The following is a 26,271-nucleotide window of genomic DNA, read 5'->3' as shown; positions in this document are numbered from 1 at the left end:
GGGTGCTTTTGTGCCATCCCTCCTCATTGCTCTCTGTTGAGTACCGGCCCAGCAGCTTGTTCTGTTTGGCATTTCAAAGCCCAGTTGGAAGATGCGATGACTGACTCTTGCTGAGCTTCCTTGTGTTTACCTAATTCCCTCCCTCATTGGATGAGCTTCTTAAGGCTCTTGCGGGGATGTGTCATTTCCCTTCTTGACCCTCACTGATTCCCTGGGGTAACTACGGATTGTTGGCTTTGTGTGAGTTGCGCTGCAGCGCATTTGAATTTCTGTTTATTGGACCTTATTCATACACTGTGATTTTCTGGATTACCCCATGGCTTTAATTGCGTTGAAGCAGCCTGCAGAGCGTTATACCCCCTTCATATAGCTGCAATACTCTGCTACCTTTTATGTGTCTTCTGTGAACCCTGTGATAGTTGCACAATCCTTGGAACAGGATCATAATATTGGCCAGTTCTTTAGCAACTCGTACATCATAATCTTTGGTGTGTTATGGTGTTTCATCACCTTTCCATGTGCTATGAATCCATGTGGATTGTTCATCTCTGTTTTCACAGCAGGGGTTTGTAGAGCTCGTCCTGAAGTAAGCTCAAATTTCCCAGTTACGTGACAGTTAAGACTTTTTTGGGGTATGTTGATAACTGCCGGATAAATACATGTAAACATATGGAACGGCCTTCTTTGTAAGTGTGTAGTAATGTCCTTGTACGATCCTCAGATCTAGTAGCACTTTAATTACTGTGATCCCAATTAGGATACAGTGGCTGTTGTTTTCCTTTACAGGTGTAACTGTTACAGTATAGGTCCTGAGGTATTCTGTGATTCTGTGACAAGAAGTGTTGAATCCTTATGCTTGTTTACCTTTGTTTCAGATCTCCCTCCCTGCTGTTCCCTTCCTTTCCTTCCCTCGCCTGATCACCCTTTGGAGTCTGTCATTTCTACTCAGACCAAGGGGCTATCGGGAGATAGACCACTTTGAGCATCACACGTTTCTGAGGATTCAAGGCCCTGACAGTTACAGGCAGTCCTGTGCACATAGTTTCACCAGCAGTACAGGTAAACACATTACATGACTGTTATTTTCTTCAGAGCAATGTCACTGGCCATGGACATTGGCTCATGCAGCATGGCCTCAACACATACTTGACACGTTTGTGTAGTAAATATGTTCACCACAGTACAATGTGCCTCATCACTGTCACCGCAGATCTCTTGCCACTTTGCATGCGTCATCTATGGCATAATTGTGCATATGGGAGTATGTGTACTGTGGCAACATGCATGCAGTTCTTCATGGCTAATGATCCCTATTGTGCATGAAGTACTTGGTTGTGTATGTATTTGTTCAAGTTGCTGCCCACAACGGGCAGGCAACACCTGCTGACGCTGTGTGTCCTGTGCGCAGCTTGGCCTTTTGGTGCCTGATCCTGTACCCGTCATTTTTGGTGATTGTTCATCCATTTTCTTTGAGTGACACATGGGTAACCAGACACTCCTTCCTTTCCATACACCTGTTACATTGTGCCTTTAAAACCTCTTTGTCTTTGTGTGCTAGTTTTTGACTGGTGTCTCACCCCTTCCGCGTCAGGTGTTCACTCATTCCTGCTGCTGCCTCCCCTGCGCACTGCACCACAGAGTGCCCTGATTCTGCAACCCACACGCCTCCCAGATGCTCCTCCCTCCCTCCACCCATTCTTAATGCAGGCAGCAGCTTGTCTGTGCCACTGTTGCGCCACCTCCATGCCAAAGGCAGGACCCTCAGCGCCTGCAACGTGCACAGTGCAAGACCCTCTGGTCCTTACATGACACAAGTAACACAATAGACTCATGCTCCAGCCACCTTCCAAACAATGAACACCAGGCAATCAACAACCTGCTATCAGGCAACCCCTAAGCGCACACACAACAGCTTCACATGCTGTGTGTGCAACCCCCCTGCGTACACCGCGCTGCCCCACCTAACAGACCATGTCCGTACAACCAGGTCATGTGCCTCCTACTGCACACCCGCTCCATCTACCAGCACGCCATTGGACTCTGTTACCTCCTCAACACAACAGCCCCACACATCGCCTTCATTACAGTAACCTGGTTGAACGCATCCTCAGCACACAACTTCAACATTGCCATCACAGACGGATACAAAATCACCCGCAGAGACCGCACCAACAATCCAGGAGGATGAATTGCAATTCATTCAGAAGTACACCCTCAGAGTCACATACAACACCAAGGACACACTCAGCATTGTCAAGCACCTGCACTTCAGGTTTCACACCGACCCCCTGACCACCCTCAGTCTAACAATCATCTACAGATCTCCATGCCTACACCCACAATTCCGCTAAGCCATCAACAACTAAATAAGCACGCAGGCCCTCACCTACACAGACTACATGTGACAGCAACTTCTGGCTGGAGGACAACCACACCACCATCCTTCATTGGTACATCAACATTTGCATCCAGTTTCTGACAAGCAACACACTGCCCCACACTCCGCTACAGACCCACCAAAGATGCTTGACCTAAGTCACCACAGACGAGCTGTGTGGCACCCTCGCCCAGGACACTCCAACCAATGCCACTGCCACACCCTGCAACCTCACACACTGGATCAGCGACTGATCAAACACTCTTGCCACATTGGCGGACTTTCCAGTGAAGCACAACAACAGTTAAGCCACCTGGGACAAGGCAGATCTACTGGACTCATACAGGTCTAGCCAGACTCTCGAGCAAACCTTGCGAAACAAACAACCATCAGTTTCCTTTCAGCCCTGAAACCTGCAACACACAGACATCACCATATCATCAGCACGGACAAGAGGACATCCTTCAGGTATGGCCTAGGCACCAACACACACAACATGAAGTACCTCATCGGCATCGTGAGTGAACCATCTAACCCCAACTCTCCATCCAAAAGACATCACACCCTTGCAAGGCCAATGGTATCCCTTACAACATTCTACCACTGCAAGCTCGTGGACGTACACGTCAGCCTCACCACACAGAGGCAGACAGCGCTATTATCCACAGGACATTCCCCCCCTCAGGTCCAGGACTCCCGTCAGCAGCAAAGACACCACCCGGCTCATGTACACCATCCACTCCAGCTCTCCATCAGGACCCTTCCCACACAACATCTCAATCACAGCATACCCTATCCTTGAAGCCCACCTCCGGCACGTCATGAATGTCTCCTTTGAGTATGCCACTTTCCATGGGAGCTGGAGGCATGCAGAGACCCAGGCCCTTCTTTAACAACGGAAGGCAGTACCGCAGGATCGCCTGGAACATCACCCTGCTTCCCTACCCTGTCAGGGTCTGACATGCGCCTACCTAGGATTAGGAATTGTTTTAGGACTACATCTCCCACAAGACCATCCTTCTGGGAGGAGTACGGAAGTGCATTTAAACACGAGAGATGCTGTGGAGCGTCGTACGTGATTCTCGTCTGTTTGGCAGTTCTTGGGGAGAGAGGCGGACGCCCTGTTCCTGCCGAGTTCTGGTCTAGTTCCTTCTTCTGCGCGTATTGGAATACAGCGGTTGCTGTCTTCGATTCCCTGGAGTCTTTCTTTTTGCGTTCCGTTCGGCCAAACGGGAACGCCCTTTGTCCTACACAGTGTTACCGGCGAGTAAGGAGATGCCAGATTGCCCCCTCCTTCTCGGCCGAGTTCTGTTTCTTTGTCGGGGTTTCAGGAGACGCTGGATTGCCCCCTCCTTTCCCGGCGGGGCCTGCGCTGGTGCTGGCGGGCAGGTAAGGAGATGCCGGATTCCCCCTCCTTCCCGGCTGGAACCGTGTTGGTGACCTTGTTGTTTAACCCCTCGGCTGAGTGGGTTTCTTCTTTTATTTTACTCCTCCATTCCCGGATGGGAATTGCAGAGCTGTTTATCTCGAACTCCATTGGGAGATTAAAGTTATCTGCTCATGAGAAGCTAAGGAAGGCTCCTGATTTGTTTCCTCATCTTGAGCAGGAAGATCTGTGGAACTATTTAAGCAGATACTTTTGGGGTCACTTTATTCTTTTTCCTATGTTGTTTTCAGCATCCGAACCAGAGTGATAGCTACTAGTATCTGTCCTGGAGATACTTCCTGTTTGTACTATAACTCTATAATTGGTTCTTGGAGTTTTCAAGTTAATGTCTAAGAGGATGCTGCAGTATGGTTTCCTTTAACGACTGGGGGTTGACAATGAATGGTATGTATGTAGTGTAATGTGGTTGAGTGTGAGCATACATAGGGGGAGCACTAGCTTCACAACGTTTTTTTTGCATCATAGGTGAGTCCTACCTGTGGGGAGAGAAATCATCTTGTCCCAGGGAAAGGAAGAAAGGTTCAGTTTCCAGAATTTTGATAACAGGTACAGAACAACGCCCAGTGAGAACTATATGAGAGTAGTCAGGAATATACATGAGTTAATGTTTGGTTTCTCTCATTTCAGGTATCCCTTTTCACCGCTGTTCCCACCCTATCCTATCCCTCACCTGATTACTTTGGTGCTCTGTATACTATACTGTTTTTTTTTTGTTGATTTTAACAAACTTTATTGTCACCAAGTCATTGCCACACAGCTACAACCCGGAGGCCGGCCGCGGTGGAACTCAGGAGCAGTAAATAATAACAAACAAATAAGACACAGCCATATGACCGACAACCCGGAGGTCTGGCAGGCAATGTAGTTATCTCACAGTGACTGCCTCTGAGTAGGGCTCCTAGGAGGAGAACAATCCCCTCTGATATAGTAGAGCAAATTCCCTCTCCGTCGGTCCCACCCCGTGACTAAAATAAGCAATAACTAAGAAGAACAATCCTTTGTAGTCCAAATAAGCTCCGACTCAGCAACAATGTAAACAACCAACTCCTTCCCTACCCGCCCCCACCCTGTCACTGCTGCCCAAGCCATTCCTGTAGGTTATGTAGCCATTACGCGCTCCTGACGCCTCAGCTTCCTCAGCCCTGAGGCCATGCTGCCATAGTCCGATAACCTTCGCTGGTCACATCCGTTAAAGGGGAGAGTTACCCCCCAGCATCAGGAGGGCCCACAACTACCCTAGCCCTAGACAAAGTTACCAGCCCCCTCCCTAACATGGTGCAGTCTCTGAAGCTACCAGTGTGCCACCTTCCGCCTCCCCGTGTCTCCCTCTGCGCTCTTCGTATTCAAGTGTGTCCTATACAGCCCCCAGAAGCTCTTAGGCCGGGAAGTCGGGGGGAGCAGTTCGCTATAATGTTCTAATTGTGTGCAACAATAAATCATATCGTGCGCCCACCTCTTAGTGGTCGGGGGTGGGCCTCTCATCCAGTGGAACGCCAACACTCGCCTGGCCATTAACATACCCATATCCGCCAGTCGTCGCAACCCCACCGGGAGACGGTTTGAGTATCCAAGGAGCGCCAGCGCCGGGTCTAGCCTAATATCTAACTCCAACACCTCACTCATCTCCTTATATGCCGTCCCAGTATTTCTGTATAGCCGGGCATTGCCATGCCAGATGTTGAAAATCCACGACCGGCGGTCAACATCTCTCACACTCCGCCGTTTGTCTAAGTCCATATCTGTGTAGCCGCTCCGGAGTATAATATACTCTCTGCAGAAATTTAAAATGAATTAGTCTGTGCCTCCCGTTTAGGGAGATCTTCTTAGTGTTCCCGCAGCAGTACTGCCACATGGCATCATCTATAGTGATTTGAAGGTCACGCTGCTACTCAACCCTGGCCATCATGAGGTTCTCTTCCCTGTACATAATTGCCTTCTTGTACAATATAGTAATCAGCTTCCGGGGCTCCGCCATCTTTATAATATGTGTGAGTTCTGGAATTTCCGGCGGCTCTGCGAGATCAGGGCCCAGTTGTCAAGCCCGCTCTGGTGTCAAAGCATTCTAATCCCTTGCATTTACCTATGCGGAGAGGCTTCTTGTTTCATCATCGACCCACTTCCAGTTGGAGTCAATTGGTGGCACAGTTTAGGCGGAGAGAGTCAAGCCTTTTTCATTTAATGTAGGAACGCTAGCCCTCCGGTTAGCGTTCTAGTTCCCTGCAGCAGTTCCGCCATTTCGTGCGCACGCTGCTTTAGCGCTGCGCACTTCAACTGTTGAATTAACGGAGCCGGTCGCGTCTGTGATAGTCTCTTGCGAGGCGTCTCATTTTTTCTTTCGACTCGTCAAAAGAAGAGTTCCTGTGTGTAGAGGAGAACCTGAGTACTAAGAAGACTTCTGGAGAATTCCCGACACTGCAGTTTGAAAGTCTTCGTGTTTCCAAGGTCAGAGTAGCCGTTTGTCTCTCTCTCATTTTTGCCGTGCAGTTGGTTTGAGAGAAAACGGTAAGCGACAGACTTTTGTCTTTTGGATATTTCAAAGACTGAGGCAATTATTCAATTTTCAGAGAATCAGTCTCTGTTTAGTTTGGCTCTTTTGTAGAGGAAGGCAAGCGCAAATTCCCGCCAAAGACTATCGCTTAAAGACATTCTTCTTGTCAGTTTGTGAATGATTTCATGAACAGTATTTTGCAGCTCTAAGGATTATAAAACTGAGACTGTTGTTCTTCTCATCTAAAAAGACCATTCCTGTAGTTCTTGTTCTCTTGGTGCATTCTGATCTGACGAAAAATACCGGATGATATATTTCAGCATCAGTGAAACTGCTAATTCTCTTCAAAAGAACATTGCTTGTTTAGGTAGTGTTTAGGGGGATATCTATATGCGCATGTAGTTATATTCTCTTACTCGCTCCTTGAGCTTGAACTAGTTAGCAGCTATAACTTCTTCAAAGTCGTCAACCAATAGTGAAGCAGTATCTACTTATTGTTTATATCACTCTTCACTTCAGCAAGAGAGAGGCGCATTCCACACCAAACACAGGTATTCTAGAACTCTCTTCAGGACACTGCATTTGAAAGGAATTGAATGTCAAGTTTTTGTGGGAATGTATTAATTTTGTGTTAATCTTCTAGGTGCCAGAATACTGAAGACACCAGGGTGTGGCAGTCTCTCTGTTTGTTATCCACTTCCCCTTTCCCCCTCATTCCTGGACTCAGAGTCCTCTGGGACCAGGGGTGTTTGGGAATTGGGAAATTCTCATCTTAAAAGGCCCTCTTCGGATCGCCCCCACAGACTTCAGGAGGTTCACGTACAGCAGTCTTGACAGATTGAAGTGTCAAAAAATAGTTGCCTTCTATCTGGGCGAGATGGCTGAGGGTTGGGATGTTAAGGCCTTGGCCTCAATCCTTGAAAGTATGCAGAAGCAGTTGAGTGAAACTAGGGAGGAGGTAAAGAAGTCCAATCTAGAGACTAGTTATCTGCGCCAGAGATTAGATGAGATAGCAGCTACTCCCAGTCCCAGTTTTGAGAAAGTTAAGTTTCAAGGTTTTGCTCCATCCCCTTCCTCGTCTGAGTTAACTACACAAGTGGTGCATGCTATGTCTCCCACTATACCATTGGCCCCTCCGGAAAGATTTCAGGGAGATCCCCATAAAGCTCAGATTTTTCTTACGCAGTGTTCCTTGCATTTTTTATGCAAACCAATTTTGTTTAAAGAGGATCAATCCAAAGTGGCTTTTGTACTGTCTTACCTGAGTGGGGATGCTGCGGCATGGTCCATGCCCTTGGTTTCTACAATTGATCCAGTGTTGTACAAGTTTGAAGATTTCAAGGCAGAATTTTTATGAATTTTTGACAGAAGAACCATTTCTCAGACAACAGACAATGAGTTACTAGATTTGAAGCAAGGAAGTAAGGAACTAGTGGTGTACCTTGCTCAATTTAATAAGTTGATTGTTGAAACTAGTTGGCCTGCGTCTAAGAGAGCAGCCATTTTCTATCGTGGGCTTAAGGATGAACTCAAGGATGGGTTAGCTCAAATTCCTAAGAGGCCTACTGATTTATCTGAGCTGATTGATTTGGTTTTGCAAATTGATCAACGTCAATCTGAAAGACGCAGTGAACGTCGAAAAGATTCTAGAATTCTTCCACCCAGATTTGATCGAGCTCGTCCGGAAGTGAATAAGAGTTCGGAAGGGAGCTCTAGTGAAGAACCTATGCAAATTGGAACTGTCCGAGGCTCTTTGACTAAAGAGGAGAGGGAAAAGAGACGCGCAGGCAAGCTCTGTATGTATTGTGGCCAATCTGGTCATTTTGTTCGAGAATGTACTAAGAAACCCAAATCTTCTGCTTGGGTAAAAGATCGGCTCCACCAGTAGACGGAGTTTCTCTGGTGGGAGCTGTACCTGAGTCAACTCCTACATTACAGTCTTTGGCTAATACCCTACAGTCTTCTGCTCCTCATTTGATCTTATCCAGTCGGATTAGTTTTGGTGAAACAGAGAATGATGGTATCTCCATAATGATAGATTCCGGTGCAACTGGAAATTTCTGTGACATCCAGTTTGCTAAGTCAATGGGGATCCGTTTTGACAAGAAATTGAGACCTGAGCCTGTTCGTGCAGTGGATGGCACCAACTTATCATCTGGCCCCATTGTTGCAGATACTGAAGTCATCACAGTGTACGGTCCAGGAGATCATAGACGTTTAGTACGTTTCAATCTAATTGATGCCCCTCAGTTCCAGCTCATTCTGGGGTTGCCTTGGCTCACCGAGCACAATCCTAAGATTGATTGGGCAACACGCACTTTAGAAATGAACTCTGAATTCTGTCATGAACATTGTTTCAAAACCTCCTCTGGAGTTCCCGTGCAGACTATGTCCTCCAGTTTAGCCAATCAGACTCAAACCATTTGTGCTCTCGAAGTTCCTGAGAATCCAAATGAATATGTAGATCTGAAGGAAGTATTCAACGAAAAGGAAGCAAGGAAGCTTTCTCCACATAGGGCTTACGATTGCAGGATTGAGTTAGAACCTGGCGCTGCGTTGCCTTGCAGTCGCATTTATGCATTATCAGAACCAGAGAATTTGCATTTGAAAGAATATATTGATCAACATCTTGCCAGTGGATTTATACGGCCGTCCAAGTCTCCTGTGTCTTCCCCTCTTTTCTTTATTCTGAAGAAGGATGGAACCTTGAGGACCTGTATTGATTATAGGGCGCTGAATTTGGTCACAAAAAAGAATCGCTACCCTTTGCCACTCATATCAGAGCTTTTGGATCAAGTTAAAGAGGCCCATATTTACACCAAATTGGATCTGTGAGGGGCATATCATATGGTTCGCATGGCTGAAGGGGAGGAGTTGAAGACTGCATTTCGCACCCGGCTGGGATTATTTGAATACCAGGTGATGCCCTTTGGTTTGTGCAATGCCTCGGCAGCCTTCCAGCACTTCGTGAATGACATCCTCCGCGAGTTCTTAGATCGCTTTGCAGTCGTATACATTGACAACATCTTGATTTTCTCAAACAGTCTGGAAGAACATGTGATTCATGTGCGTGCCATCTTGGAGCGGCTTTTAGAACATCAACTATTTGTGAAGTTGGAGAAATGTGTCTTTCACTCTTCTAAAGTGGAATTTCTGGGTTTCAAACTTTCTCCTGAAGGAGTGTCTATGGATGATTAGAAACTTCAAGCCATTTAGAATTGGCCCGCTCCTCGATCCGTTAAGGAGATACAGAGTTTCCTAGGCTTTGCCAATTACTACAGGCGGTTCATTCTTAATTTTTCTAACAAGTCCCATAACTCGATTGTTAAAGAAGAATGAGAAGTTTGTTTGGGGACCCGCCACCGAGGAGGCATTTCAGCAGTTAAAGGAGGCTTTCACGACTGCTCCTGTGTTACAACATCCAGATTTGAATGAACCATTCTTTGTGGAGGCTGACGCTTCCAACTTGGCAATTGGGGGAATCTTGTCGCAGCGGCAGAAGAATACTGGACAGCTCCATCCTGTTGCTTATCAATATCGGAAATTGTCTCCAGCAGAGATAAATTATTCTATCGCTGATAAGGAACTATTGGCAGCGAAAGATACCTTTCAGGTTTGGCGGCATTATTTACTGGGAGCCAGACATGTCATTACAGTTTTTACTGATCATAGAAATTTGCAATTTTTGAAGTCAGCTCGCACACTCTCTCCTCGTCAATTGAGATGGTCTCTCTTTTTTGCAGACTATGATTTTGTTTTGACTTACAAACCAGGTGCTGCAAATGCCAAAGCCGATGCCCTATCACGGCTGGAAATGGGGAGCGAAGCTGAACATCAGATTGAGCATTTTGTCATTCCGGAAGAAAAGATTGTAGCCGCTTCAGTAGAAGATGACTTGGGCCATAGAATTCAAAAAGAATTTGCTAAAGAGGAGTTTAAAGACTGGAAGAATGAGGGCCCTGATCGAGAGGTTAAGGATGGGAAGCCCTATCTCCACAGAAAGATATTTGTTCCTACTGAAGAATTACAAAAAGAAATAATTCAATTGTCTCATGATCACCTGTTGGCTGGACACAAGGGTTATGCCAAGACCATGGAATTGGTGAAGAGAAACTTTATCTGGCCGGGCATGGACGCTCAGGTGAGACAGTACGTTGCCACATGTGAACAATGCATTAAGGGGAAAAGTGTTAGACAATCTCCGCAAGGTCTACTCCAGCCATTGCCTGTAGCCCCTTCCCCCTGGCATACCATATCTATGGATTTCATTGTGGATCTGCCATCTAGTCAAGGTACCTCAGTCATTTGGGTGGTGGTGGATCAATTTACCAAGATGAGCCATTTCATTCCTTTGAAAGCCCTTCCTACAGCTCCCCAGTTGGCCACATTGTTTGTTCAGCACATATTAAAACTTCATGGTATTCCTAAGGTAGTGATTTCGGATCGAGGTCCACAATTTGTGTCCCGATTCTGGAGGTCTTTTCTATTTTTATTTTTATTTTTAAACATTTTTATTGAGTTTCCCCCCCCCCTCATTTTTCCAGTAAATCCAATGCATTTTTACAGTACAGATATTTCGTATTGATAATAAAAACAAAAAAGAAGGATAAATAAATAAAAGAAGAAAAAAAAAGGCGACATTTTCACAAAATTCCAATACAATCAAAATTCATATTTTTACCCTCTACTTACTCCTATTCTTCCATTTCTCAATGGGTAACCATATCCTGCCCCCCAATGTCCTTGCCCTTCTACCTTTCCTATCATAGATGCCCTTCTCCAGATTGTATGTGGAAAGGAGCCTCGCAATCCATGTCTGAAATGTAGGTGCCGTCTTATCAAGCCAAGCCCTTGCAATAATAATCCTAAAAACTGCCGTGGCCATAAACAAAAATTCTGGGTGTTCATTATTATCTCCTATATTCACCCCTAACATTATCAATTCATCCAACAAATTAATCTTCAACCCCAGAGAGCCCTCCAGGAATTCTTCAATTGCCAATTTTAATGTATAAAGTTGTGGGCATTGTGCAAACATATGTACAATATTGGCACTACTTGAATTACATCGTGGACAAGTTATTCCAGTGCTACCCCCCCACTGGGCAATTCTAGCAGGGGTATGGTAGAGAGAATAGATCATCTTATAATGCTGAGTTTGTAACGTAGCCGAGCACAAAACCGACCGACCTAGATCTAATGAGGCTTGTAATTCATCGGGGTGTGCCCCTACTTGTTCCACCCATTTCTTGGTACATTTCTCTCTATCATCTGTTTTTAATGCATACAATTCTGCATAGAGTTGTCTAATCGTTGCCCGTGTGCTGCGCTCCAAATAGTCCATTATCCTACAATGAGACATCCCTACTGGTCCACCCTGTTTCTTATAAAAGTAACTCCTGACTTGTAAGTATTCAAAGAAATTACTTCCTGGAATCTTAAACTTAGTTTGGATATCCTGAAATAGTAAAAACACCCCTTCTACATCCAGCAAGTCCCCTAATTTTTTAATCCCCTTACCATCCCACTCCTTCATAACTGTGTCCCTGAAGATCTCTGCGGGAAAAGCATTATTTGTGTATAGCCTAAGATATCTTTTATACCTCCCAATTCCTAACTTTTTCCCAACGGCCTTCCAGATTTTATAAATTGCACTTAGTGTCTTAAACGTAGTATGTTTAAAATAGGCATAATCCACTGTGTTCACCAAGGCGTTCCCTGTCTCCTTGCCCAGGACCGCCTCATAAACATTCACACAACCCAATCTCTCGCCACTCTGGCTACTACCTCCTAATAACCCTTGCGAGTATTGGAGAGCTACTGCCCAATAGTATAATCTAAAATCAGGTGCCCCCCAACCCCCTTCTCCCTCGGTAGTGTCAAAAAACGATACGCCCTGCGTGTCTTCCCCTGTGCCCATATGAGCCTGTTCAAAATTGCTTCTATTCTATTAAACCATGTGCAATCAAAGTATAAGGGAATCGCTCTGAGAATATATAGAAATTTTGGAAACGTAACCATTTTAATCATATTAATGCGCCCCATTAGCGTCAAATGTAAATTGTTGACTCTCTCTAAGTTTCTTTTAACCTTCCCTAGGAGTGGCTCCATATTCATCTCTACTACTCTATCCAAATCCGCTGACACCCTAATCCCCAAATACATTGCTTCTGGAACTACTCTTGTATCCTGGAATATAGTAAACCTGTTCTGCACTATCTGCGTCTTTCCTCTATTTATAAGATACCCCGAGAACGCCCCGAAGTCCCTTGCCTCTTGCTCTATTTCTACCAGAGCCCCCCACCCGGTGCTGCTGTTGTGATTGCTACATCGTCCGCATAGGCGAATAATTTATATTCCTGTTCGTGTATACTAACTGGGGGGATCCTGTGATTACGCGCAAGCCTTCTTAACAACGGGTCCAGGTATATAGCAAACAGTGAGGGTGAAGCTGGGCACCCCTGCCTGGTCCCTCGCCTGATCTGTACTGCTTTTGTATCTGATTTGTTGATTCTTATCCTAGCCGACGGATGTTTATATAGTGCCTGAACTGCCTTTATGTAGCCTTTACCTATCCCAGCCCATTCCAGGGCTTTCCACAAATAGGCCCAGGAGACCCTGTCAAAGGCCTTTTCAGCGTCCAAAAAGATAGCCGCGACAGGGTCTCCTGCCACCTCGGCTGCATCCAGGACGGTGATCATCTGTCTTGTATGTTGGGTAGTCCCTTTGCCTGGAATAAAGCCATGCTGTGCCGGGGACACCAACCCCTCGATAACCCTACTCAGCCTTTTCGCTAATGTTTTAGAAAATATTTTTGCGTCTGCATTCAACAACGTAATTGGCCTATATGAGCCTGGCTCTGTTGGAGGCTTGTCCTTTTTTAGTATCACGATTATGTCCGCACCGGCCCAGGACTGCGGAACAACCCTTCCCCCCTGCGCCATACAACAGATTGCCCAGATGTCTGTTCCTAGCACATCCCAAAAAGTCCTATAAAATTCTACAGGAATTTGATCTTGGCCAGTAGTTTTGCTGGAGGGGAGACTAAATGTCGCTTCTCTTACCTCCTGTATCATTAGCTGGAGGTCCAGTTTTCCCCTCTCTTCCATACTTAACCCTCTATGCGGTATCTGTGACAGGTAATCTGTAATCCTTAGCTCAGCATTACTTGAGTCCTGCTCATATAGTGTTTCGTAAAACCTCCTGAAGACTTCCTGCATCTCCTCCACCTTATTAACTATGGCCCCTGTACTATCCTTGATTTCTTTTATTTCCCCTGCAGCTAATGTTTGCCTAGTCCTAATTGCCAACAAGTGGCCCACTCTCTCATTAAATTCATAGCATTTTTCTTTTTTTGCTAGAAAATTCCCCGCTGCCTTTTGCGCCAGCCTTACTCCTGCCTCTGCCTTCTGTATCTCTAGATCCAGTAACATCTGTTCAATAGGTTCTTGTCTACTTATTGCAGCCACTAACCCCTCCTCTAGACTCACCAGGCTTCTGACCCTCACTTCCATCCTCTCCCTTTCTTTCTTATTTCTTAACATAGTGTAGCTTAATGTCTCTCCCCTGACTCAAGCTTTAAAAGCATCCCATACCATATCCGCTGAGGCCGAATATCTATTCATGTCCCAGTATTGTGTAATCCATTCCTGCATCCTTTTCACATACTCCTCCTCCTTCAGCAACCCTCGTTCAAACGTCCATTCATTAAACGACCTGTCCCTTTTTTTAGCCAATGGCAAACTTAGAACCAGCGGATTATGATCCGACACTATCCTGGGGAGTCGTTCTATTGCGGCTCCACCCACCAATGAACTAGAGATTAAAAAGTAGTCCAATCTAGTAACCGTTCTATGAGGAGCTGAATAGTAGGTGCTGCCTGTGCCTATTGGGTTTTTCTCCGCCCACATATCCACCAAGGCGTTGTGTCGTATTAGATTCTGTACTGCTTTGTATGTCCTTCTCTTCCTACCCCGGTATCTACCCCCGTCCCTCTCGATTAAGCCATCCAAGCCATTGATATTAAAATCTCCTCAACATACTACAGGCTCTGGCCACAATGCTAATTCCCCATCCAGAAATTCAAGCAGTTCAGGTTCATCTTCGGTTGACCCATAGATTGAAGTAAGTGTAAATCTCCCAGCCAAGGTTTCCACATCCAACAAGACCCATCTCCCGTCTTGATCCTCTTTCTTTCTTTTAACTTTTGGAGCACCTTCCCTAGCTAATATCGCCACCCCCTTTTTTCTAACTTCCTGTCCTGTATAGGCGAGCACCTCAAACCCCATTTGCTCCAGCATGTATTTATCTTTACTAGCTACATGCGTCTCCTGTAAACAGACTATATCAGATCTCCAGAATCGTAGTGCCGCAGCTAGTTTTTGCCTTTTCTCTGCGTTATTTAACCCGCAAATATTGAGCGTAGTTATCCTAACTGCCATTTATTCATGCTTAACTTTACCTACTTTCCCATTACTCCTGTGAAATTAACCAATAGTTGCCTTTCTCCTTTGTGTAAATTATAAGTCTGTACTGTATGTCTCACACCCCCTACACCAACACCATACCCAGCACCTCCCTCCCCCTTTACCCCCTCCCTCCCCCCACCCTCCGCTGACCCTCCCCCCTATCACAGGCAAATAGGTCAGAACTGACCTATGCGTGACCACTGTGCGTTGCAGAGTCGCCCCCCCTCTCCTTCCCTCTCCTTCCCTCAGTACTGGAACCCGCAATGACTCAGACTGGAATAAGCCTGCCACAACCCTCCCTATCCATCTTCTTCTTTCCCCCTATTCATTCCCTTTTATCTATTCCTTATTCCTAGCTCTACCTTGTTTTGTTAATTCTGCCAAAAATTCTCCCGCCTTTATTTCAGAAAAAAACATTCTTGTACGTCCTGCAGAGATAACTTTTAGCTTCGCCGGGAACATTAAATAAGCCTCTGCCCCTTGTCTCTGGAATGCTGCAATTAGTTGTCTGAGTCGCCGTCGCCTCTCCACTGTCACATGGCAAAAGTCAGGTCTGGCAAAGAATGTTACTCCTTCAAAAGATTTCTTGGAATCTGGCCTGGCTTTCTCCATCAGCTCTTGTCTCGCTAGAAAGTTCCCAAAAAACACCAACATGGCCCTTGGGAGAGTATCTGTGCCTCCATCCTGTCTTTTCTTCCTAGTCAGTGGGAACCTGTGGGCCCTCTGGACTTCCAGCTCCCATTGCCATGGCACATCTGGGAAGACCCCCTTTAACAGCTTGATGACGAACCCTCTTGGGTCTTGCCCTTCCACGCCTTCCTCAAGCCCAAGAAGTCTAACATTATTTCGCCTCTGGCGATTCTCCAACTCCTCCACCTTCCATTGTAAGTCCCCCACAGCCTTTGCCTGTTCCACTTTAAATTCATGCCAGACCGTAACTTCATCCTCCAGCCTGCCAGTTCTCTCTTCAACTCCTACGACTCTCTCTTCGACCTCTTCATATTTTTTATTTACTTTCCTGATTGAGGCTTGGATTTTTTGGTGTCATGCCTAGCTCTTCTGCTTTCCGCTCTAGCCTCTGCTTGTATCTGTTTTAGAGTGGCAAACATAATGTCCAATTTCTCCCCCTCACCTTGTCCATCTTGCCCGTCCTCTCTATACATGCTGGACGTAGCTGAGTAGTCCCATAGTAGTTTCTTGTGAGTACTCAGAGGGGAGCCTGCCCGTCTTGCTACCACCTAGTGTTTTTTCTGGGTGCGTCTCCCCCTGGAACCCCTGGAGCCTCTGGAGCTTCCGCTATCCCCAGTATCCAGACTTAGATCTGAAGTTTCTTTCTCTTCGTCACTCCTGGCAATGGTGGAAGCAGACTCCTCTGGGACTGAAAAAAAACGGTCACCCTCGGCCCCCTTGACAATTTCTGGCTCTGTCAGTTCTTTCTGTGAGCCAAGGCTCACCAGGCTCCCCCATTTTGCTTCCTTGGGCCCCCGCAACTGAGACTGCTCCCCCAGCATCTCCGCTTCAACTTCCTTTAAAGCATTTAACATTTGGGATGTGTTGTGGCACTCTGACCCGTCAATGTCCTCTCTTACCCTCAAATCAGCATTTTCCAGTTCTCCCTGGCTCTCCGGCTCCTTCTGCCGACCGTCTGCCAGCGCTGCCGAGATTGCCGCGGGAAGCGTGAGGTCCGCGCGTTCCTGTTGCCTAGCAACACTGCTGCTTGCGTCCTCGAGGACGTTCCTGCTTGCTACTCCGGGCGAGTGACTTGCCGCGGCTGCTCCTGATCCCCCGCGGTCGCCATCAGCCCGAATGCCTCCGTTACCGATGGCTGCCTTAAGGTAGGGTCTCTGTCAGCCTTTCTCCTCTCTGACAACCCCCGGACCGGCCCTTCATGCGCCCCATTGCTACGGGCAGCCGCGCTTCGTGTCAGCTTGGTTTCCTTCTCTGTCTCCTTCTCTTGAGCTTTCTCCAATTTGCGCTGCTGTGCTTTCAGAAGCCACTGAGGCAGCCGGTGTGAGTTTCTTAGCTGGGGGCGGCAGCATCTTATTCTTGGGGATAGCGCCAAGTTTTCCTGCATCCCTCTGGTTTGTCTCCTTACTCATGCTGCCAGGCAGCGGCTGTTGTTTTTCTTTGCCGCGCTGCGCCATCGCCTTCTCTGATAGGAAAAAGTGTAATGCTTCAGCCAGAGTGATAGACAAAGTCTTAGTCTTCTTCCATAGGCATGCGACTCTGGCAAGTACGCCGTTCTTCCTCTGCCAGAACGCTCTGCCACTCTCGCCTTGTTGAATCTTTACAGGGTGAAGGAAGGAGTGTATCCTACTGCTTCTGAGTCATCTATCTCCTTTTTAGACTTTTGGGTCAGAGAGGGGTTATGATGCGACTTCCCTCTACAGCGCTACAGCGGCCATCTTGCCTCCTTCTCCTCTGGAGGTCTTTTCTAAAGGGAATTGGGGTAGATTCCCGTTTGTCCACCAGTTTCCATCCAGAGATGGATGGACAGACGGAGCGCGATAACCAGGATCTTGAGCAATATCTTCGTTTGTATTTAATGGATCAAGAGGGCGAGTGGCCATCTTTGCTTAGTGCTGCAGAGTTTGCTTACAATAATGCTGACATTCGGCTACAGGTTTCTCCCCATTCTTCATGAATTCAGGCAGGCATCCAAATATGTGGGTTGGTAAGGTTGAGGTAGAAGTTCCAGCAGCCCAGGAGGTACTATTAAATTTGCAACAATCTTATCAGTCAGCATCATCCAATCTTTCCAAGGCCAAGGTCACTTACAAGGAACAGGCAGACCGAAAGCGTAGGGAAAGTCCCATTTTTGAATCTGGGGATCTGGTTTGGTTTTCCACCAAGCATATGCGCTTGCGTGGTAATCGCAAGTTTTAACCAAGATTTGTGGGTGCTTTTCCTGTAGATAAGATGATCAATCCTGTTAGTGTTAGAGTCATCCTTCCAAAGACCATGAAGATGCATCCAACCTTTCACGTCTCTCGGGTCAGAAGAAGTCCCCCCCATCTTAGACAGGAGACTCCTCCAACTTCCATTCAAGTCAAATCCTCAGAAGAGTTTGAGGTTAAGAGAATCCTAGATTCTAAGGTTAAGAGAGGGAAATTGTTTTACTTGGTGGACTGGAAAAGGTTTCGGTCCAGAGGAGAGATCTTGGGAGCCTAGTAGTAATGTTCACGCTCCCAGGTTGGTGACCGAATTTCATAAGACTTACCCGCAGAGGCCTGGGGGGGGTCTTTGGTGGGGGGTACTGTCAAGCCCGCTCTGGTGTCAAAGCATTCTGATCCCTTGCATTTACCTATGCGGAGAGGCTTCTTGTTTCATCATCGACCCACTTCCAGTTGGAGTCAATTGGTGGCACAGTTTAGGCGGAGAGAGTTAAGCCTTTTTCGTTTAATGTAGGAACGCTAGCCCTCCGGTTAGCGTTCTAGTTCCCTGCAGCAGTTCCGCCATTTCTTGCGCGCGCTGCTTTAGCGCTGCGCACTTCAACTGTTGAATTGACGGAGCCGGTCGCGTTTGTGAGAGTCTCTTGCGAGGCGTCTCATTTTTTCTTTCGACTCGTCAAAAGAAGAGTTCCTGTGTGTAGAGGAGAACCTGAGTACTAAGAAGACTTCTGGAGAATTCCCGACACCGCAGTTTGAAAGTCTTCGTGTTTCCAAGGTCAGAGTAGCCGTTTGTCTCTCTCTCATTTTTGCCGTGCAGTTGGTTTGAGAGAAAACGGTAAGCGACAGACTTTTGTCTTTTGGATATTTCAAAGACTGAGGCAATTATTCAATTTTCAGAGAATCAGTCTCTGTTTAGTTTGGCTCTTTTGTAGAGGAAGGCAAGCGCAAATTCCCGCCAAAGAGTAGCGCTTAAAGACATTCTTCTTGTCAGTACGTGAATGATTTCATGAACAGTATTTTGCAGCTCTAAGGATTATAAAACTGAGACTGTTATTCTTCTCATCTAAAAAGACCATTCCTGTAGTTCTTGTTCTCTTGGTGCATTCTGATCTGACGAAAAATACCGGATGATATATTTCAGCATCAGTGAAACTGCTAATTCTCTTCAAAATAACATTGCTTGTTTAGGTAGTGTTTAGGGGGATATCTATATGCGCATGTAGTTATATTCTCTTACTCGCTCCTTGAGCTTGAACTATTTAGCAGCTATAACTTCTTCAAAAGTCGTCAACCAATAGTGAAGCAGTATCTACTTATTGTTTATATCACACTTCACTTCAGCAAGAGAGAGGCGCATTCCACACCAAACACAGGTATTCTAGAACTCTCTTCAGGACACTGGATTTGAAAGGAATTGAATGTCAAGTTTTTGTGGGAATGTATTAATTTTGTGTTAATCTTCTAGGTGCCAGAATACTGAAGACACCAGGGTGTGGCAGTCTCTCTGTTTGTTATCCACTTCCCCTTTCCCCCTCATTCCTGGACTCAGAGTCCTCTGGGACCAGGGGTGTTTGGGAATTGGGAAATTCTCATCTTAAAAGGCCCTCTTCGGATCGCCCCCACAGACTTCAGGAGGTTCAGGTACAGCAGTCTTGACACCAGTAGGCTCAGCAGGGCTCCCCTTACTCTGTGGAAGTGAAAGCGCGTCAGCAAGGAGACAGCACCTTCCCCAGGAGATATCTGCTCCCATGTCTTCGCCCATCCCTCCAGAAACAAGTCACCTATCTTAGCTATGCCTAGCAGTCGTAGAGCCTGTGTGACTCCCTTGTCCCCCAGAGGCGGAAGCCACAACCCCCACTCCGGCAACATGTCTGGAGAGTAAAGAAGTTCGCAGTTCCGAGCACGAGTCAGGGAGTGCCAGGCATGGTTTGTGGCAGCCAAAGAGTCCAAAACACCTGTTCTACGGTCGACCGGGAGGCCCACCGTGGCTGGGAGAGGGAGGGGAGCCGCAAACAGACGCTCCAGCCGGACATGAGGGATAGTGGCCTTGCCGTGTATCCAAGTATGCAGGTGCGAAGCCTGCGCCACCCTGTAGTATAATTCCAAGTCTGGTGCGTTCAGCCCACCCATCATGAATGGAAGCGTTAATGTGCTCCATTTCACCCTGGGTTGCTTACCCCCCCAGGCCAGTTTAATCATGAGTTGCGTGACTGCCATAAAAAAGTTTTTAGATAGAACTGCCGGAAGCGCACTGAACAGAAACAAGAATCTCGGTAATACCACCATTTTCATGATTGCTATGCGGCCCATGAGAGAGCGGCAATCCACACCACTTTTCCACATCGTCCTCTAATCTGCTGAAGGCCACCCCGTAGTTTTCTCGTATCAGAATTTCCGGGTCCATGTGTAGTTGAATCCCCAGATAGCGTACCGACTCCTGGGACCATTGCAATGGATACTCCGCAGCAAAGGGTCGGGTGACTGGGGTTAGCGGAAAGGCCACCGATTTTGCCCAGTTGACCCTTAGGCCAGAGAGAGCGCCGAAGCGCACCACCTCCCGCAGCACCGAGGACAGGTTATTCTCCGGGTCTCGAACATACAGCAGGGTGTCATCTGTGTATGTAGAAATTATGATCTTGTGAGCCGGGAAGCTAACACCCGCATGCCAATGATACTCGCACAGGGCGCAAGCCAGCGGCTCCGCCACTAGTGCATATAACAATGGCAACAGGGGGCATCCCTGCCTGGTCCCCCTACCAATAGGAAAAGGGTCCGTCACCAGGTCCCCCACACGCAGTCTCGCTGACGGGTCATGATATAAGGCTCCGCTCATTTGAAGAAAGGGTTTGCCCAGTCCCATGCGCCGCAGCACTCTGATCATAAAAGGCCACTCAACAGAGTCGAAAGCTTTCTCCATATCGAGAAATACAGCTATAGCCTTCGAGTCTTGCTTCACGTGCTGGACCACACCGAGGACCGTCCTAACGTTATATGTGAGGTTCCTATGAGGGATGAATCCCGCTTGTTCCGGGGCAACCAACTCAGGCGTAAGAAGAGCAAGCCGCGTAGCCAGTACTTTACCATATAATTTTGCATCAACATTCATGAGTGAGAGTGGTCTGTACGAACCACATTCGTCGTGGGGTTTATTGGGTTTAAGTATAGTCACCAGTAGTGCCTCCCGCATCGAAGGTGGCATACTGCCCTCCACGCAAATGTCGTCAAAGAGCGCTGAGAGATGTGGAATCAATTTGTCCTGGAATGCCTTATAAAAACACACCGTAAGCCCATCGGACCCAGGAGCACCACCAGAGCGCATGCTCGCCAAAGCCTCCACTATGTCATCCCTACTGATGGGCTGCATAAGGAATTCCCGCTGTGCATTCGAGAGCGTAGGCAGTGCAATGTGGTCTAGGTAATCGGAGATATCATCATCCAAGTTAACTCCCTTAGCCGCATAGAGGTCCGTGTAGAAAGCTCTGAACCGATCAGCTATCTCAGCACTCTCAGTAGCCAACCTGCCATCAGCTGTTCTTATCTCCGTAATTTGTGTCTTCCCCCTAGTACAGCAGGTTCTTAATTTCCTCGAGGACCTCTGTGTTTGGGCTGATGCGCTGCCTCTGCTCAAGGGCGGATAACTGCTGCTCTAAGAGCGTCAGTCGACCTCGGATTGATTTAAGGACACTAGAGTGTTTGGACATAGCCATGCCCCTTATATACACTTTAAAGGCCTCCCATAATGTCTGATAGCTATCCACCGAACCCACATTAGTATCAAAGAAGACATCTATGTCCTCCGCTAGCTCCCCATGGTACTTCTCGTCAAGTAGTGAATAGGGAGGGAAGCGCCACGTGAAAGGTGGCATGATTCTGGAAGGCGAGTGTAGCACTGGGGAGTGGTCCGAGAGGGTGCGCGGCAGCACCGTGCAAGACTTAATAATGCCTAACATTGCCGGGGTCGCCATCCAGTAGTCAATCCTAGTATGTATATCATGAAATGCCGAGTAGTGTGTGTACCCTCCCCTCTCAGCGTGTCTATAGCGCCACACATCTTCTAGGTCTAACGTGAGGAGTTCCCTGCCCAGCACCTGCGCAGCTGCCGATGGTTTACGCGGGGGGCCTGCAGATCTATCTAGTGCTGGATCTAGTACCAGGTTGAAATCTCCTCCCCAGAGCATGCGCGATGAGGCATGAGTGCGGGCAACAGACACCAATGTGTTATAAAAAGCCGGGGAGTCAAAGTTGGGACCATATACATTGACCACCACAAAATCCCACCCCGTGTGCTGCACCTGGAAATAACATATCTCCCCTCTGGATCCGCCTTCAGAAGGGTCTGAGACAGCTGGATTCACCCAGGTCAGAACCCCCCTGGCATGTGTCGTGAACCCAGCTGCAGCGTAGTTACCTACCAATCCCCTCGAGAGGAGCATTCTACTAGCTGTCGGCAGGTGTGTCTCCTGGAGGAGAGCTAGATCTATCATGTGATGTTGAATATAGCCTAACACCCTCCTAAGTTTACAATGGTCGTTTAGGCCTCTAACGTTCCATGTGAGGACTCGCAGTGTGGGCGTCGGGTCCTGACTACCGAGTGTGTTAGGTGCAAACATCTCTACCTGGGAAACAGTGTATTCGAGGCCAGTCAAGCCGCGCCTCAGGCAATATCAGTACTTGTAATGGGCATCCAAATTCCCTCCCACCCCAGCCAAACAGCAACAAAACTTCAAGGAGCAGCCCATCCCCCCCTCCCCCCTCCCACAACAGACCTCCCCCAACCTGGCCTGGCCGACCCCCTTCCTACCCCTCTCCCCCTCCCCTCCCAAACTCAACCATAAAGAGAGTAACCCTATGGTGCGTAGCACGCTAGGGCCAAGGTCGCCTAACCTCCACAGCATGCTAGGCATGTACAACGTGCATCTGCAACCGCACCCCCGCTACCGCCGCGCCATGTAGAGCAGCATCAACTGAGCGTTGACTAATAGCAGAAACACAACAATACTATGCAGGAACCCCCTCCCCCCCCCCGGCCCAGAGTCCAGAGCCCGGTTCATCCGTGTATACAGCATATTTACCAAGCGAAAAAAGCTCCCTAGTATCTCACAGTGCCCAGCCATATCTCTGCCCCTCCCCCCCCACACCCCCGAGAGAAAAAACAAACATCTGATGTAACACCAACTTGTGATGCAGGTCGTCTCAAACAAGTCCTACCGCCCTGTCCATATTTCAGCTACTCCTGCTCATCCAGCCGACTGCTGTCCTCTCCCTGCACATTTGAGCGATCCACATTATTAGAGCGTTCTCTGGCCCAGCTTTTCATCGCGCGTTGGAGTGCAGAGGTGTCCGTGAATATATGCGAATGCCCCTGCCGGTTAACCCTAAGTTTTGCCGGGTACAACATCGCGTAGTCCAGGCCAAGGTCTTTCAGCTGCTTTTAGTAGGGGATAAAGGGCTTTCGTGTCTCCTGCACCCTAGCGGTGAAGTCCGGGTACAAGGAAATGGATGATCCCTCATATTGTAGAGTAGATTTAGCTCTGGCCAGCCTTAAAGCAATGTCTCTGTTGCGATAATTAAGCAACTTCGCTATGATAGGTCGGGGGGAGCCCCCGGCCGCGGTTTCGGTCCCAAAGATCGATGCCCCCTTTCAACCACGAACATCTCTGAAAAGACACCCTCCCCCAGTAGAGTCGTGAGGAGCTTCTCCACAAATACTTCCATGGGGCCCGTTGAGGTGGTCTCCGGCAGACCGGTAATTCTGAGGTTGCAGCGCCAGGAACGGGCCTCCAAATCCTCTGTCTTCTCCTGGAGTGTTTGTAGGAGTTTGTCCAGTTTTTTGTGCCCGGTATCAAGTTCCATCTGGGCCTTCTCCACCTCAGTGATCCTGCGCTCCGACATGTCCAGTCGATCCGCATGCTTATCTATACGTTCTGCCATGCGGTCCATCCTATAGGTTAGGGCGTCGATCTTGGAGCCCAGCGACGATATGCTCGTCTGTATCCCCTTCTCCATGGATAGTAGAAGAGACTTAATGTCCGATCCAGTCGACGCCTCGTCGCTCAATGTCGCAGGCGCTTGGTCCATAGCTGTGGCTCCCTGTTGTTGTGAGCGCCTCTGCGAGAAAGGGAGCTTGCTCTGGGTTTTGTCCCCCTTGACCATTTTTACTGGGTTTAGCACAGGCAGGGCACGTGTATAATCAAGGGGTAATATTCTCCAGCCAGTTAGTGGGATAACCCAGCTGACTCAGACTCGCCAGGCCGTGCGGCGGCATCGCGTAGTGTTCAGTTCCAAATCTGGCGCTCTGACTATCAGGGGCAGTGCCAGTCCCGTGCAGAAGCGCCAACTCACAGCGCCGGCTCACAATGTCCAATCTGGGCTGCGCCCGTCCGTTCACTGCTGCCTACCCTCAGCACAGCTTTCCAGGCCGCCTCGTGATGAAGGGGGGGGGAGGTGGCACTGCGCACCGTGCTCGCAGCGCCGCTCAAAAGTCCAAGGCCTTATCTATGGCGTCCTAGGGAGCGGATCACAAGGTGCACCGCCACCCCCTCCGGTACGCGCAGCGTCTTGGCTCACCTCTCTGTGCCAGTTCAGGATACAATGCAGTGGACCACCCCTCCGGATCTTCATTAATTTTACCGCAGACCAGCTGGGTGTACAGCACCAGCAAGGCCCCTCCGTAGCCCCTCACCAGCTCCTGCCCACCTCCAGTTTCTCTTCAGTCTCCAGGGGGGGGGGCACACCGCTACTCAGGGACAGCCCGCTCATGAGAGGGCCGCCGCCTCCTCCCTCCAGGCTCCGGTCGCCAACCCAGGAGTCTTCAGGCCCCCGAGGCAGGAGGGCCGCCACGCACTCCGCTACAGCGGTCCGCTGGGCACCGATGCTGGGCAACCGGGACGGAGCCTACCTCCAGGAGGCTCCGGCGTCGCGGCCGCCAGTGTCTGCCGCCGTCTGCCAGTCAGGTCTCACGGTCAGGCACCCGCAAGCTCCGTTTTCCTCCGGGCCGGGACTTCCGGCTCACCACTGCCGCACGTCGCGCGACGTCGTCCGGGTCAGCAATCTGCCACAGGTCGAGGATGTAGGCCCTATCCCTCGTCTCGGGCGGACCTCCAGGGGCCAGCCCAACAGACAGACAGAGTCGCACCGGCGTCGGAAAAAAACTCCGCAGGCCCCCCCACGGCCAGCGGATTCCGGGGAAGGGGCGCAGGGTCGAGAAAGCACGCTCTGGTGCAGGATAATGAAGGATTTTTATTCAAGCGCGGTGGAGCTGAGGGATCAAGCGGCCATCGCGGATTCCGGCAAGCTCCGCCCCCCTGTATACTATACTGTTACCAGAGTACGGGGGAAATCTGGAGGTGGACCCCTTTGAGCATCTTCCTGATCCTGAGGAGCCTGTTGACCGTGACATACCCGGCAAATGTCATCAAGAAGACAGTCAACGAGCAACTGACCATCTCCCTCCAAGCAAACACCTCCAGGCAACCCGCCCCAGTCCATCTTCCACAGTAATCACCCCACTGCAACAGCCCTCATTGCCACCACCAACGACATCTTGGACCCTGCTCAACAATGCTCAACAATGGTGAAACCACCACCCTCACCCCCTCGACCTATCAACGGCATTCTACACCATGTGCTACCACACTGTCAGATCACACATCTCCAACACTGGGATCCAGAGGAAGGCCCAGGATGAAATCGCCTAGTACCTCACCAGCAAGGCCCAGGGAGTCCGCCTCCCCCCTTCAGCACGTAGTACACTGGGGTTATCGGGCCCATGCCACAGGGCTCATCTCTCAGCATGACAATCTACAATGTCTCCATGACCCCCCTCTCCAACATCACATGCGCACACGGCCCCATCATCATGTCCTCTGCCATTGACACCCAGCTGCTCCTCACCCTCACCAAAGACCCAGCCACTCCCAGATCCAAACTTCAAGAAGGCATGAGGTCCGTTGACAAATGGATGAACATCAGCCACCTGAGGCTGGACTTGGACAAGACTGAGGTCATCATCTGAGGATTGTCCCCTTACGGCTGGGACAACTCCTTGTGTCACACCGGCCTGCGCAGCGCACCAGCACACAGTGGCCATGCACGCAAGCAGGTGTTCATCGTGCACTCCTCGCTCACAATAACCATGCAACTCAACACCATCTCTACCTCATGCTGAAACTCCTTCCGCATGCTGCAAATGATCTTCAGATAGATCCACTCCTAGGCAAGACAGACAGTCACCCAGGTCCACGACACCAGCTGGCTCAACTACCGCAACGCCCTCTATGAAGGAACAACAGCCAGACTCCGGGAGAACATGTGCACATCCAGGGTGCATCCGCACACCTCATCCTCAACATCCCCTTTCACAGCCACATGACCGTCCACCCGGGATACCTACAATAGGCTCACTGTCAACTGCAGGATCACCTTCACACTCCTCAGCCACACTCAGGAGGCACTCCACAACCCCAGCCCTAAAGACGAACATGGACGTCTCCCATCCAACACCCCATTGCCCCAACTCCATCCAGCCAACCTTGCCCTGGGCACCATTCATCACATCCACAGTACAACTGCATGCGGGAGATAGTTCTCCCACCTCACCA

The sequence above is a fragment of the Lissotriton helveticus genome, chromosome 5_1 (assembly GCF_964261635.1).
Source record: "Lissotriton helveticus chromosome 5_1, aLisHel1.1, whole genome shotgun sequence".
NCBI lineage: Eukaryota > Metazoa > Chordata > Amphibia > Caudata > Salamandridae > Lissotriton > Lissotriton helveticus.
The sequence above is the reverse complement of the archived record's forward strand: the minus strand, read 5'-3'. Positions refer to the sequence as shown.